Below are 16927 nucleotides of genomic sequence, written 5' to 3' on the forward strand. Positions count from 1 at the left end.
ATCAGCCAGCCACTTCACAACCTTCTGTCACTGAGTTTGTACCGAGGAGAAGCAAGAGATGAAGACTGAAGGGGCATACATTTGCAGGTACCAAAAGGCAGCATGGTGGAAAGTAAGATTGGAGAGGTACACACATATTTCAGCATCAACAAATTATTAGGACTGAAGTTATGCGGGCAGACAGCGTTTTTTGCCTAGGTTTGGAGTGCCATGGAAACTGCATCAGAAATGGTAGACATGGAAGTTGTATATAAGAACATAAGAAATAGGAGCAGGTGTAGGCCATACAGCCCCACAATCCTGCTCCACCATTCAATAAGATCTTCTACCTGATCTTCTACTTCAACTTGATAGGCAACTTTGTGTATATTAATAATGTTGTGTTTGGTAAGGGGGAATATGCAGGCAGGAATATTATTCCAGTAGCCACAGGTAACAGCCAGGAAAAGGTATCTTATATTAGCTCTGATTGAACATGTCTTGCAGCTGGCAAAGAGATTTCCTCTACAACCTCTTCCTGCAGTGGGGTATTAGTTGTCCCTGCTGGCTTTGCCTACTTTTCTCTTTCCCCTCTGAACCATTAATCAGTAGTCCTTTGAGGAAGGAGAAATTGTGTAGCTTTTGGTGATGGACCACAACAATGCGAAAGACCCTAGGAGGACTGTACTAGAGTGTTCCCTCAGATATATCCAGATACCTAAAGTGTCCTTTCAGAATCCCAGTGGGTCTGCTCAGCAACAATGCTGGTGGCATCATAAACCTAATTGCATCAGTGTTCCTCAGGGGCCCCTGCAATCCAAACTGGTGTCATCAGTTACTGCTTCTGAGGGTAGCTTTGGTCACCGACTAACCATCTAGTGAAAATTAGCAGCTTCTATAACAGGCAGCTGATCCGCAATGCAAGTTTTACACCTGGGCAGTAAGTAGAAAATCTAACCCATCATGTTAACACGTAAGAATAACCACTTTGGCAAGATATCCGAGGACTGCTGATAGCCATGGAGCTATCTATCCCTTGGCACTATTCAAAATTTTGTTCAAGCTCATGAGCATTATTGGTCTGCAAACCAGGGTTATGTGGATTCTTGCGAGTTGTGAAGTGATTTGTTCCTTTTGCAAATTTTAGAGGGCAGATTTATCCTTGGAGGATAAAGCACTATAGTGAAATAACACCTTCTATTTAAAATAGCATAGCAGAACTACAATAGGAGAGTTATATTAAGCTTGGCTTTTGGCTTTTGCAGAGTAGCATTACGTTTATACAGCATGATTGGACTGAGAGTTAGAGCTGACATTATCTGACAATAGTTCATTAGTGGATTATGTGCAATTACTAGCCAATAACCGGCCAATTTGCCGCTATACTCTTCTATTGAAAAACTTTTGAACCCTTTAATTTTAATCTACTATTTATCAGTTATTGCATGAAGTACCTTATAGTTCAAAAAAGTCACCTGTTAAAATATAATGGGTGCGATTTTTCTCTGCGTACTGCCCCATTCATGCTGAAAATTGAAGAGGTCAACAGACAAAAATTAAAAACAATCTCCTGCCCATTTGCCACTCAAGGCCCGCCGGTCTTGATTTTCAAGTGGACCTCAAAATGGGTGGCCAGTGATCCAGCCTGAAACAGGCAGGAGCTTTATTTCAATATTTAAGTCCAGGTCCTCCACCAGTTGTAGGAGTCCGACGTCACTCTTTTGTTCCAATGGGCAGAGCGTACTCTGATTGGCCTAACTAGTAGTCCTTAAAGAGACTGATGACGATTGCCCCTAAAACAGGTTAGTGTTGGCTTTTTAAAAGGCTTTTGTGGGGCTAGAAGGCGTATTAATGCTTCCCCTAGCACCACAAAAATCTTACAGCCCACAGCTGCCAATCTATGTCCCACCCCACAATTGCTTCCCTTAACCTTGAACTTCCGATTCGGCCCCTCAGAGTCCCCTCCCCTGATCAGTCAGCTGCCTGTGAGCGTTCGTTCAGCGTTGGAGGGGGCTCAGCAGCAACAGTCCTTATCAGATGAGAAAAACCAAAGAGCTTCTACAAATACATAAAGGGCAAAAGAGTAACTAGGGAGAGAGTAGGGCCTCTTAAGGATCAACAAGGTCATCTATGTGCGGAACCACTAGAGATGGGTGAGATCCTAAATGACTATTTCGCATCGGTATTTACGGTTGAGAAAGGCATGGATGTTAGGGAACTTGGGGAAATAAATAGTGATGTCTTGAGGAGTGTACATATTACAGAGAGGGAGGTGCTGGAAGTCTTAACGCGCATCAAGGTTGATAAATCTCCGGGACCTGATGAAATGTATCCCAGGACGTTATGGGAGGTTAGGGAGGAAATTGTGGGTCCCCTAGCAGAGATATTTGAATCATCGACAGCTACAGGTGAGGTGCCTGAAGATTGGAGGGTAGCAAATGTTGTGCCTTTGTTTAAGAAGGGCGGCAGGGAAAAGCCTGGGAACTACAGACCGGTGAGCCTGACATCTGTAGTGGGTAAGTTGTTAGAGGGTATTCTGAGAGACAGGATCTACAGGCATTTGGAGAGGCAGGGACTGATTAGGAACAGTCAGCATGGTTTTGTGAGAGGAAAATCATGTCTCACAAATTTGATTGAGTTTTTTGAAGGGGTAACCAAGAAGATAGATGAGGGCTGTGCAGTAGACGTGGTCTACATGGACTTCAGCAAAACCTTTGACAAGGTACCGCATGGTAGGTTGTTACATAAGGTTAGATCTCATGGGATCCAAGGTGAGGTAGCCATTTGGATACAAAATTGGATTGATGGCAGAAGTCAGAGGGTGGTTGTAGAGGGTTGTTTTTCAAACTGGAGGCCTGTGACCAGCGGTGTGCCTCAGGGATCGGTGCTGGGTCCGCTGTTATTTGTTATTTATATTAATGATTTGGATGAGAATTTAGGAGGCATGGTTAGTAAGTTTGCAGATGACACCAAGATTGGTGGCATTGTGGACAGTGAAGAAGGTTATCTAGGATTGCAACGGGATCTTGATAAATTGGGCCAGTGGGCCGATGAATGGCAGATGGAGTTTAATTTAGATAAATGTGAGGTGATTCATTTTGGTAGATCAAATCGAGCCAGGACCTACTCCGTTAATGGTAGGGCGTTGGGGAGAGTTATAGAACAAGGAGATCTAGGAGTACAGGTTCATAGCTCCTTGAAAGTAGAGTCACAGGTGGATAGGGTGTTGAAGAAGGCATTCAGCATGCTTGGTTTCATTGGTCAGAACATTGAATACAGGAGTTGGGATGTCTTGTTGAAGTTGTACAAGACATTAGTTAGGCCACACTTGGAATACTGTGTACAGTTCTGGTCACCCTATTATAGAAAGGATATTATTAAACTGGAAAGAGTGCAGAAAAGATTTACTAGGATGCGACCGGGACTTGATGGTTTGACTTATAGGGAGAGGTTGGATAGACTGGGACTTTTTTCCCTGGAGAGTAGGAGGTTAAGGGGTGATCTTATAGAAGTCTATAAAATAATGAGGGGCATAGATAAGGTAGATAGTCAAAATCTTTTCCCAAAGGTAGGGGAGTCTATAACGAGGGGACATAGATTTAAGGTGAGAGGGGAGAGATGCAAAAGGGCCCAGAGGGGCAATTTTTTCACTCAAAGGGTGGTGCGTGTCTGGAACGAGCTGCCAGAGGCAGTAGTAGAGGCGGGTACAATTTTGTCTTTTAAAAAGCATTTGGACAGTTACATGGGTAAGATGGGTATAGAGGGATATGGGCCAAGTGCAGGCAATTGGGACTAGCTTAGTGGTATAAACTGGGCGACATGGACATGTTGGGCCGAAGGGCCTGTTTCCATGTTGTAAACTTCTATGATTCTATGATTCTATGAAGGTAAGGAATCAGCTGAAGAAGGAGGGCCACTCAACACCTTGTAGCAAGAGATGTGAGGGATGGGTTAATTGCTCAGCAATTCCGGTGAACTGCTCATTCCCCTGCCCTGAAAATTTACACAAAGCCCCTCTGCATTAATACTTCACTATTCCCTTAATCCTGCATTAAAGAACTTTGAAACCATTAAATCAACTTTTATATCATTGACATACTGACAACGCAGACTCAGAAGATGCTATGAAACCACATTGCAAACCAAAGTGCCAAATGTGATAAAGGTGATAAACATAATTCTTAACGCAAGTGTCAACCCATGGTGTCTTTCTTATAACAAGATTTCTTATTTCTACTATTCCTATGAGGTGCTCCCCTAGTGGCCTCAGCAAAGCTGTTGCTCATGTTGGGACCCTTGAGATGCTCGTGGCTGGTGATTTCTGGGTGCTCAAGCTGCAGACTGCTGCACCTCAGTTACTGCCAGGACAATCCAGCCCAGCTGACTTCCTGGCACCAGTGCTGATATTCTGAGAGAGGGCATTGTACCACTGCTACTGCTGTAGGGCTGGGGCTCATCACTTGCACTGATCTGTGGGAGAGCAGACTGCAGAAGATAAGTGACTCCTTGAAAGCCTCTATCTATTCAGTGCACCAATCTGCACAAGGTATCTCTCCAAGGTGGTGCCCGGAGTCTGCAAGGCAGCTGGTTGAGCTTCCATCAAAACTTCGAAGGCTGGTGACTGACTTCTTTTTTGAAGGCTCGACTGCAGCATCCCAGGACATGGTCACACGCTCCAAGGTAGACTGCGGGTGCTGATACCATGCAAGATGACACCACACAGCTTGGAAGCGGACTCCTTCATACTGAAACATAGTACTGAAACTCCTGGGCAGGCCTTCCAATACCTAGTATTGCTCCTTGTTAGAGGCAAGTAGTTTTATTTTCTTGGCTGGGCCCATGAATTCATTATCTCCGGGACTTAAAATTGTTCAGGACTCAAGCTGACAGTGTCATGGGGGCTTCCCACTCTCCCAGCCCAAATCCCCCCCTCAATTAAAATTGGGGCTTGAACCTCCATACATTTAGCGCTATATACAATTTCATTATTCTAAATTTGAAGGATGGTTCTCAAAATGTGTATAAAGTAGAAGGTTATCTGCTAAAGCACAGAGGGCTGAAGCACAGAGCAGATCACGTAGGGAGTGGATCATGAATCGAAAGGGAACTTGAGAATTTGGCGAGAGTGGGAATTAGGTGTAGAGGGGGAAGGAGGTGCTATTTTTTTAAAAAGTGAAAAAAAGACAAACTAAAAGCTAATTACCTATAAGTAAGTAGATAATTTGGTCTCGAGAAGAGGCGTTGAGCACCAGGGGAGGAGCCCCAGATATCAGTACAAAAGCAGGAGCGGAGTGGAGTTGAGAGAAACGGCGCTGAGCACCAGGGGAGGAGCCCCATTCACTAAGAACAGAGAGAGTGACATTGCAGTGACGTCTCAGTAAACAGAGAGGAGGAGCTCCGGGAGACCCTGAATAAAAGGGTAGGGTAAACGGGGTAAGTAAACAGTAAGTAAATTAATAATAATTGAGTATCTAAAGAGAGTTTAGGAAAGAATGGTTTCTAAATATAATGGATGGGCAGCTGAGACCCATTGCCTGCAATTCCTGCGTCATGTGGGAACTTCAGGACGCTACATGTGTCCTGGAGGGCCACATGTCCGGGAAATGCCTCCAGTTGCTCGAGCTCAAGTTCAGGGTTTCTGAGCTTGTGGGGCAGTTGGAGTCACTGCAGAGCATAAGGGAGGCTGACGGTTTCCTGGATCATACGTTCCAGGAGTGGTCACCCCACAGCCACAGAGAGTTCAGGACAGCAAGTGGGGGGCCATCCGAAAGGATAGGAAGAGGCAGACAGGGCAGGAATCTTCTGGATGTGTGGCATTCTCAAATCGGTATTCAGAATACCAGTGAGGTTAATGACACCTCGAAGGAGTGGAGTCTTGAGCATGGTACCATGGGGCAAAGGGCTGCACAGGGGGACACAGTGAAGTGTAGAAATGCAGTAGTCATAGGGAATTCAATAGTCGGGGGACAGACAGGCATTTATGTGACTGCTGACGTTAGTCCCGCATGGTGCGTTATCACCCTGGTTCCAGGGTAAAGGACATCATGGAGAGGGTGCAAAACATTGTGCGGGGTGTAGGGGAACAGCCAGAAGTCGTAGTTCATGTGGATACCGACGACATAGGGAGGAAAAGGGATGAGGTCCTGTGTTCAGAGTTTCAGGAGCTAGGGAGGAAGTTAAAATGAAGGAGCTCAAAGGTAGTAATCTCTGGATTACTCCCAGTGCCATGTGCTAGAGAGTACAGAAATAGGAAGATAAGGCAGGTTAATGTGTGACTAGAGACACGGTGCAAGAGGGAGAGCTTCAGATTCTTGGGGCATTGGGACAAGTTCTGGGGCAGGAGGGACCTGTTCAAGATGGACAGGTTGCACCTCAACAGAGCTGGGACCAATGTCCTCGTGGGGAGGTTCATTAGTGCTGTGGGGGAGGGTTTAAACCAATTTGGCAGGGGGATAGGCACTAGGATGTAGCATTAGAAAGGAGAAACAAGGTGCACAAAGGATTAGGAGAGAAAGATAGCACTAGAGTAAGAAATAGTATAGTATTAGGTGGGATCTGACTAATAGAGAATACGAGAAGGTCAAAGATAGGTTTAAAATGCATGTGTGTAAACGCACGAAGCATGGTAAATAAGGTTGGTGAGCTGCAGGCGCAAATAGCCACATGGGAATATGATGTAGTGACGTCACGGAGACCTGGCTCATAAAAGGGCAGGATTGGGTACTAAATATTCCTGGATACCAAATATTCCTGGATACAAGGGGGGCAAAAGTTGGATAGGGGCCGTTTTTGGGCGTAGGTAGCGTGATGTGCTATTACCGCATGCCCAATGACCCCTGTGCAGGCAGGACGCAAGTGTCGGCCCACCCGAGGACTCACCTGCAATCAGCATTCCATTCCTGGCTTTGCACGTGGAATCAATGCAATTTGCACTTTCCACCACAATTCTTCCCGCCGGGGGAGCTCAATCTCTTAAAGGGAGGATGTTCCTTAGAAATCTCTTAAAGGTAGCTGGTACCTGTTATTTGTGAAAATAACAGTCTACTGTCTGCACGGAGTCTGAACGGAGATCAGACATCGCACATGTAAAACACATATGCAGATCCCATCCCTATGTTTACACACTGATGAGTTATGTTAAAACATTGAATAAAGGTTGCACACTACTAAATCCCACATCCTCCAATCTGCATGCCAGACCTCACCAACCTGCCGATCTGAGTTGGTACCAGGCCTGCGAGAGTGCATCACCAAGGTTCTCTGCTGATGCACCAGAGACCTTGGTGCAAGAGGTGGACAGAAGGAGGGACATCCTATATCCGAGGGGGGGGCGGCAGCAAGAGGCCCGCCAGACATATATCCAAAAGGCAGTGGGAGGCAGCGGGGGACAAAGTCAATGCCAGGCGCACAGCATCATGAACATGGATGCAGTGCAGGAAGAAGTTCAATGCTTTGACATGAGTGGTCAAGGTGAGTGAGGTCAACTGTCAAGTGGCGTCTCCTACCAACTACACCACGCACTACACCCCCATCCCCCACATAACAAACTCTTCCATCAGTACTCAACTCTTCCAACCAAATGCTTCCTCTCACCCTTACACATTACCACTGTTGCAAGCTGCCCACCCACAATTCACAGGCCTCACACTGGCAGCCATTCAATCATGACAGGCACATCACCCAGACACACGTCCCGCTTTCTTGCAGGAGAAGGTGGGGCATATCAGGAGGCAGCAAGTGGCAGTGGCATTTAGCCCCTCAAGCCTGTTCCGCCATTCAATGAGATCATGGTGAACCTGTGACCTCACTCCATATACCCGCCTTAGCCCCATATCCCTTAATACCCTTGGTTCACAGAAATCTATTAATCTCAGATTTAACATTCACAAGTGAGCTAGCATCAACTGCTATCTGCAGAAGAACGTTCCAAATGTCTCTCACCCTTTGCTTGTAGAAGCATTTCCTAACTTCACTCCTGCACATCCTGGCTCTAAGTGTTAGGCTATGTCCCTATGTCCTAGTATTCAAGTGTAGGAAACCTCCAAAAACAGTTGTAAATGTCTGGGCAAACAGAAGCAATAATCCAGCCACTAACCTGTAAATCCTGCACGGTCCCTTTAAATAGTGATGGAGGGGGGGTCCTCCAGGCACTCTAAGACACGTTCAGATGGTCTGGGTTAAGACTGTGCGTTGAGTTGAGCGTTAAGTCTCAAAATGGTGTCTATCACTTTAAATCAATGGTGCACACTGATTGAAGCCATTTTCTCCCTACTTTACATGATTCCAGCATTCATTATCTGCACCTGCGCTAACTCCTATACCAAGATGGCGTCTAGCGCACATCATGCTGGAAACCTGCGTGCGCATCCAAGACGTCATCTTGGATGTCGGAGAGGCAGTGTAGCGCCGAAACAATGGGCGCTACACGGCCCAATTTAGCGTCCAAGGTGTTCAGGGAAGATAGGGAAGGAAAAAAAGAGGGGGGATTGGCAGTTTTGATTAAGGAGAATATTGCCGTGCTGGAGAGAAAGGATGTCCTTGAGGGGTCAAGGGCAGTATTTGGTTAGAGTTAAGAAACAATAGAGGTGCCCTTACACTACTGGGCACATTCTATAGACAACCAACTAGTGGGAAGGATATAGAGGAGCAAATTTGCAAGAAAATTACAGAGAGGTGCAAGAACTATAGAGTAGTGATAATGGGGGACTTCAACTACCCTAATATAGACTGGGATAGTTATAGTGTAAAGGGCAAAGAGGGGGAGGAAGTGTGTTCAGGAGAACTTTCTTGATCAGTATGTTTCCGGCCCAATGAGGAAGGAGGTATTGCTGGATCTAGCTCTGGAGAATGAAATGGGTCAAGTGGAGCAAGTGTCAGTGAGGTAACATTTAGGGAACAGTGATCATAGTATCAAAAGGTTTAGATTAGTTATGGAGAAGGAAAAGGAGCAATCTAGAATGAAAATATTTAATTGGAGGAGAGCCAATTTCAGTGGGTTGAGAACGGATCTGGCCCGGGTAAATTGGAATCAAAGATTGGCAGGCAAAACTGTAATCAAACAATGGGCCTTTAAAGAGGAGATGGTTCAGGTACAGTTTAGATACATTCCCACGAGGGGGAAAAGTTGGGCAATCAAAGCCAGAGCTCGCTGAATAACAAATGAGATAGAGAGTAAGATGAAGCAGACAAAGGGGGCGTATGACAGATGTCAGGGTGATAATACAAGTGAGAACCAGGCTGAATATAGAAAGTACAGAGGAGAAGTGAAAAAGAAAATAAGAGGGGCAAAGAGAAAGTTTGAGAATAGACTGACAGCTAACATAAAAGGGAATCCAGAAGTCTTTTATAGGCATATAAATAGTAAACAGGTAATAAGTGAAGGGGTAGGGCCAATTAGGGACCAAAAAGGAGATCTACGCATGGAGGCAGAGGGCATGGCTGAGGTACTAAATGAGTACTTTGCATCTGTCTTTACCAAAGAAGAATGTGCTGCCAAAGTCACAGTAAAAGAGGAGGTAGTTGAGATTCTGGATGGGCTAAAAATTGATGAAGAGGAGGTACTAGAAAGGCTCACTGTACTTAAAGTAGATAAATGACCCGGTCCAGATGGGATGCATCCTAGGTTGCTGAGGGAAGTAAGGGTGAAAATTGCAGAGTTGCTGGCCATAATCTGTCAATCCTCCTTAGATATGGGGGTGGTGCCAGAGGACTGGAGAATTGCAAATCTTACCCCCTTGTTCAAAAAAGGGTGTAAGGATAAACCCAGCAACTACAAGCCTGTCAGTTTAACCTGGGTGGTGAGGAAGCTTTTAGAAATGATAATCTGGGACAAAATTAATAGTCACTTGGACAAGTGTGGATTAATAAAGGAAAGCCAGCACGGATTTGTTAAAGGCAAATCGTGTTTAACTAACTTGATTGAGTTTTTTGATGAGGTAACAGAGAGGGTTGATGAGGGCAATGCGGTTGATGTTGTATATATGGACTTCCAAAAGGCATTTGATAAATTGCCACATAATAGACTTGTCAGCAAAATTGAAGCCGATGGAATAAAAGGGGCAGTGGCAGCATGGATACAAAATTGGCTAAGTGACAGGAAACAGAATAGTGGTGAACAGCTGTTTTTCAGACAGGAGGAAGGTATACAGTGGTGTTCCCCAGGGATTGGTACTAGGACCACTGCTTTTTTATATATATATTAATGACTTGCACTTTGGTGTACAGGGCACAATTTCAAAATTTGCAGATGACACAAAACTTGGAAGTGTAGTAAACAGTGAGGACGATAGTAATAGACTTCAAGAGGACATAGACAGGCTGGTGGAATGGGCGGACACATGGCAGATGAAATTTAATGCAGAAAAGTGTGAAGTGATACATTTTGGCAGAAAGAATGAGGAGAGGCAATATAAACAAAAGGGTACAATTCTAAAGGGTGTGCTAGGACAGAGAGACCTGGGGTTATATGTGCACAAATCTTTGAAGGTGACAGGACAGGTTGAGAAAGCAGTTAAAAAAGCATACGGGATCCTGGGCTTTATAAATACAGGCATAGAGTACAAAAGCAAAGAAGTTATGTTGAACCTTTATAAAACACTGGTTCGACCACAACTGGAGTATTGTGTCCAATTCTGGGCACCACACTTTAGGAAGGATGCGAAGGCCTTAGAGAGGGTGCAGAAAAGTTTTACTAGAATGGTTCCAGGGATGAGGGATTTCAGTTACGTGGATAGACTGGAGAAGCTGTGGTTGTTCTCCTTAGAGCAGAGAAGGTTAAGAGGAGATTTGATAGAAGTGTTCAAAGTCATGAAGGGCTTAGATAAAGTAACTAAAGAGAAACTGTTCCCATTGGCAGAAGAGTCAAGAACCAGAGGACACAGATTTAAGGTGATTGGCAAAAGAACTAAATTTGACAAGAGGAAAAACTTTTTTACGCAGCGAGTAATTATGATCTGTCATGCACTATCTGAAAGGGTGATGGAAGTTGATTCAATCCTGGCTTTCAAAAAGTAATTGGGTAAATACACAAAGGGAAAATTATTTGCAGGGCTACGGAGAAAGAGCAGGGGAATGGGACTAATTGGATTGCTCTTACAAAGAGCCAGCAGGGGCTCGATGGACTGAATGGCCTCCTTCTGTGCTGTAACCATTCTATGATTCTATGTCCAGAAGCGCCTGCCAGTTTGTGGGTGGAGCCAGGCAAAGAGGTCTAATGACCTCCTAGAAATACACACCCAATCTTATACCATTCGCAGCGACATAGCACTGCTTCATATACCCATCCATATAAAATTAGTGTCTAGGGTTGTCAGGAACTGTGTTGCTTATGGAAGTAGCTTCAAAAAGTCCTGTAAGAAGTTGGGTATAAGCATTTAGAGGCTATTTCTGCATTGCTTTTCTTGCTTTTATCCATGTTGCCACTTACATTGTTCAGTCTTTGGGGCAATTGTTTAAGCACTGCCACCACAACAGTACCACAATGGGTTTCCCCATGAGAAGAAAAGGATGATAAGTGGAGGAATGCCAAGCAGGTCAGGCTACACCAGAAGTGCTCTTCAGCCACCCACACCAGAATCTACAGACAGAAGCCCTCAAATCTCCATTTGTCAAAGAAACTGTGTCCTGGGAAAGCTTCAATTTACAAGGACTCTGTGACAGATTTGTGCCACATGCTCCAAGCTGAACTGCAGACAAACTCCTTGGGTTCATTCCATGCTACCAATAGACACATCAGCAACATAATCCAAACCCTTGTGCATATCTGTCATGGAATTCTGTGGACATATGGCTAGTGCACTCCTCCAACTGAGCCATCATCTGCAGTACACTGTCTGGCATCGATCCCCAATAATTGTACCACCACTTGATGCTCCAAAAGCACCCTTCTTTTAAAAACAAGTCCTGTGATTTCCAGATCCTTAGGCTCATCCATTGAAGCAAGATGCAAGCTGGATCTCCAAACAGCAGGTTCTTCCTTCTCCTCTACCACCATCACCTGCTGCTGCTCATTCATACTGTGTCTTAGCCAGTTCAATCCCCTCTAGGTCACTGTCTAGTATGGTGAAGTGGCACATTAAAGATTTGGTGGGTGCTTTTCCAACACAGCACAGTATCAATCAGACTTATGCCCAGATGGAAAATCTAAGCTATTAGCTTCCACTTCCGTTCACATACTAAATAATGACATGAGAAGTAGAAATTTTTCCAGTTTTCTCCCATTCTCTGATAACGGCAGTGACCCATGCTTGGCTATAGTTCCATGGTTAATGGCCACCTTTTATCTTCTGTTTGTTTTTAACCAGCATAAACGTATTTTTAAGCAGGTGGACATGATAACTGCACCTTACAAAAACCCTTTTACACAAAGGTGGAGAAGTGTCTTGCAAATCAGTTTATCAGACAATAGTACACCATATAAAAGCTGGAAATTTACAAAGGAATTAAAATAATTAGCCTAGAATTTCCACTCGATTTGTCAGCAGAAAATTGTGTGTGGGGGGGGGGCAGGAAATAGAGTGGGACCCAGATTCTCTGAAGTCCTACTCCTTCTTGCATACATTGTAAGTTCCACCGGAAGTAGGAATGAGTGCATGAAGCACGCCCACCCCCACTGGTGGACTTAAGGAAATCATGGATGGTGTCACCATAATTTCCACCAGGATTGCACCTGACTTAACTTGCTTATAAAAAGCAGCTGTTAGTGGCTACAGCAGATGAAGGGCAAGGTGAAAGCGAGTTTTGTTTTCAAGATTTCTGTGAGCGCTGGAACAGTGCTGCCAATAACTTGTCCATTTCTGAGGTGAGGCCATTTATTGTGTAGAAGCCTTCCACTTGCCTCTGTCTAATTTTTTTAAAAATTAGTTGACCACACAAAAGCTTTACCATGGGTTCCCCAATGGGGATTTCTCTTTGCACAATCTTAATTTAAGTAAAACAAGAGCAGGAGGATGAAGAAGACAAGGAAGCATATGTCATTAAACAGCATTGGAGGAAGATGAAACCTACTTGTCCTTACTCAGCAACAAGGCTATACAGGTTCCAGTGCTCCTTTCAGGATGTCACTCAGGAGATATGTTCGAGGAGGCTGCGCTTCACCAAAGTAGATTGGATGAGTCATATCTTCTGCTGCACTCATTTTTTTACATGGGTTCTTCTCAGGATGCCAGAGGGACATTCACCAATTTAGTAATATGCTGTCCATTGCTGTATGTGTCAGGCGACTGACACCTTGTTTGACAAAGCTGCAGAGTTCCTCAATTTTGGGATGTTCTCTCAGCAACATGAAAGGGCGTTAAAATTTATCATGTGGCTGGCTTCCCCAGGGTGCAAGAGGCAATACATGGCACCCATGTGGCCATCTGAGCCCCAGCTCCATATCCCCTTAACTATCTGAATTGAAAAGCATTCCATTCCTTAAATGCCCAGTGGTATGTGGCCAGCAGCACAGAATTCATCATACAAATGCTGAATTTGCAGGCAGTTACCAGGGCTCTTTTGTGTTAACACACTTCAGCATCCCAGCTCTCTTTCATTCAGATAATGAAGTGATCAGTTGGCTCCAGTGGACCAGGGTTATCCCCTTCTCCCATGGCTAATGACACTTGTCCGTTGCCCACAACACTTGCTGAAGAGAGGTATAATGAGGCCAAGTTACAAGTCACATCATCATAGAACACACTATTGGCATGTTAAAGAGGTGATTCTGATGTATGCATTGTTCTAGAGGGGCTTTGCAATATATTTCCAGCAGAGTTTTAAGAATAGTAGTGACATGCTGAGTTCTTCACAATTGTGCTCTGCAGAAAGGTCTTCTGATGGATATCCCCGAGGATGAAGACAAAGCAGATCATGCAGATCAACAACAGGAACAGCAGAAGGAAAAGGTAGAAGAGCTGCCTCAACCAGCATCAAGAGAGATTTGACAACACCTTATTGGAAACATCTTCTCAAATCAGTAAATGAAGGCAAAGATCTCTATTTTGGCCTCAGAGTGCACCCAACACCTTGCCCTCTCTCAAATGTCACAGCACCAAAAAATCCTGTCTAGGATCCCCATCACAGAGTGACTCCTAGGACACCTATCAAATTCCCCAAAATATGAACTATTGCCATTATCACAGCATTAAAACTTTGCATCCAATATTTTAATGTGATCATAGTATTACAGTCTTTCTTTCATCTGAACTACGTGCTTCTCCTTGGTGCCACTTTGTGCTCTTCTTAAGCCTACTCTGGTGCTCCTCTCAGGCCAGTTGAGTCCAATGAGAATGCATCTCTACTAATACTGCCTGGGTAGCTTGGTCCAGTCTCCTTCCAACAACATGAGCAGACATCTGAGGGGCAGAATGGAGAGCTTACATGAGTGACAGGCAGGTTCATGTGTGCAGATTCCTGCCATTCTATAAGTACTAGGGTCTGGATCTGACTGCCCACTGATCAGAGGATGCACAGACCTAATGGTTTCAGTTAGATCCTGGGTACACTGATAGATGGTGCCCCCAAAATCTCAGAAACCACTTTCCACTGTCTACTCCAAACAATCTTCCAAGCTCTGAAGCCACTGACTGATCTGGAGGCCTTCCTATTGAGGGATGGCTCCCTCAGGCGTTGTGTTTCACCCAGTGACAAAACTGCCCTGGTCAGATTGTTGAACATTCTGCACTGCACTGCAGTTCTTGGCCTCAGCAGGGTGGCACTCACAGCCATAGCAATCTCCCTCCACATATTGCGAACCACTGACTTTAGGGGCCTCTACCAGTGACCCCAGACAGTTCATCGCTCTTGCACAGCTTCTCACTCAGGAGCACATCCAGGTCCCATTTAGAGAAATTGGCTGCTCTTCCTTTCCCCACTGCCCTTGCTGCCATCTTCAGTGATATATTTGTAATCCTCCTCCAGTGCTGCCATTGTCCCAATAAGCATGAGTAAGTTTTAATATCCTGCTGCAGCACTAATTCTCTGGTCTGCCATGAGTTACTCTCCCTCTCCCCTGGTATAAATATGGTGTGGTAGGTGGGAGGCACTTACACTGCCTGTCTGCCTATAATTATGCAAATGTGATGATCCTAGGAATTGCAGTGGACTCAACATTGGGACCAAGTGGTGGGCAGAATCCCTGCCCCACTGCACTATTGTATTTTTAAATGAAAAAAATGTGCAAAAATAGTAGAAATTACACTGAAATTAAGCAAAAATTGGATACTGATGATCTATGTTCTGCACATATTTGAGTAGTGGAGCTAATTTTTTTCAACATGTTCTAAAGTATTTTGAGAAATATATTAGCATTTACTGTGTGATCCTCTCATGTGCATAGGGCCAGCATTTTAAATGATACTCTTATAGGAAACTTGCTAATTTGCAGTGATTGAGATGGGAATTTTGGCTTGACTAATCCAAATGGAAATTTTCCGCTTTGCTCTTCGGTCTGCAACAATGTAAAAAGTTGTGTTCGTGGCGGGTGAGTCATAATTTAAGATTGGCATTTATACAACCTGTTTCTAGCTTGATATTGCTGTGCCTTGCATGTATATGTGTTACTAGATAATGGAGGTACAAGATACTGCTTGCATCTAACAGAATGTGCTGTGGGCTATTGAAACCAGTTTGACTCTCCATCGCCCATTTACCTGGACAGAAATTAAGGTAAAGCCAAGTTGAATTGATGTCTGTTGTCTCATTGCTTAACCTTTCATTAACAGTAAGGCAGATTTAGATTTTGGTGGCTTGCCAGCAGTGGAGTGTAGTTTTGATTTCTCCATGCTCCATTGAGTTTCCCAATCTTAGATGTGTTGGTGTTGAAATGGTGCTGAGCTGCGATCAGGCAAAAGGAGGGCAAGAAAATTAGAAATTACACTGCCAGCTGCATGTCATTCTCCACAAGAACCCACTTCAGCCTCAGCAGCACAGAAGCCATCATGCCTGTTGTGTATTTGATCATCTCAGTCCATGTTGCTTGTTGCAAGAACAGAATAATTATAATGGGAGACTTTAATTTCTGCACAGACTGGGAGAAGCATAACAGCTCGAGTTCCAAAGGCAGCGAATTTCTTAAGTGCATTCAGGACAGTTTTCTGGAACAATATGTTCATGAACCAACAAGAGAACATGCCATCTTAGATTTAATAATGAGTAATGAGCTTGAATTAGTCAATAATCTAACTGTAAGGGAACACACAGCTAACAGTGACCATAATATGATATAATTCGACATTAGGTTTGAGAGGGAGAAGGGCGAGTCACGAACCAAGGTTTTAAATTTAGATAAGGCTAACTTTGGAGGGATGAGGCAGAAATTGACCACAACAGACTGGGCAGAATTATTAATGGATAAACCTAGGGTTGAACACTGGGAGGTGTTCAAAAAAGTATTTGGTAGAATACAGGACATGTACATACCCCGAAAGGGCAAGAGGTCTACTTGTGTAATTAAACACCCTTGGTCAACAAAGGAAGTTTGATATAGTATAAAACTAAAAGAAAGTGCTTATACAAAGGTAAAGAACAGTAGAGATCCCATGGACTGGGAGAGATATAAAGGATAGCAAAGGGATACAAAGGAAGTGGTAAGAGCCGCAAAAAAAGGATTACGAGAAAAAGCTTGTGAGGGATATCTAGGGCAACACTAAATGTTTTTACAAATATATTAAGAGAAAGAGGGTGGCTAAGAGTGATGTGGACCCCTTAATGACAGACGCAGGTGATATTGTAATTGGAAATCAGGGAATGGCAAACTTACTAAATAGCTACTTTGTACCAGTCTTCATAGTAGAGGATGAGGACAAAATACCAGAGATACAAGGAAAACAAAAAATAAATCAAGGGGAGGAACTAACTAGATTCAATATTAGTTAATAATGGTGATGGAGAAACTAATGTTATTAAAGATAGACAAATCTCCAGAAACTGATGGTTTCCACCCCAGGGTATTAAAAGAAGTAGGTGAGGA

This window comes from Heptranchias perlo, chromosome 14 (assembly GCF_035084215.1).
Source record: "Heptranchias perlo isolate sHepPer1 chromosome 14, sHepPer1.hap1, whole genome shotgun sequence".
Lineage (NCBI taxonomy): Eukaryota > Metazoa > Chordata > Chondrichthyes > Hexanchiformes > Hexanchidae > Heptranchias > Heptranchias perlo.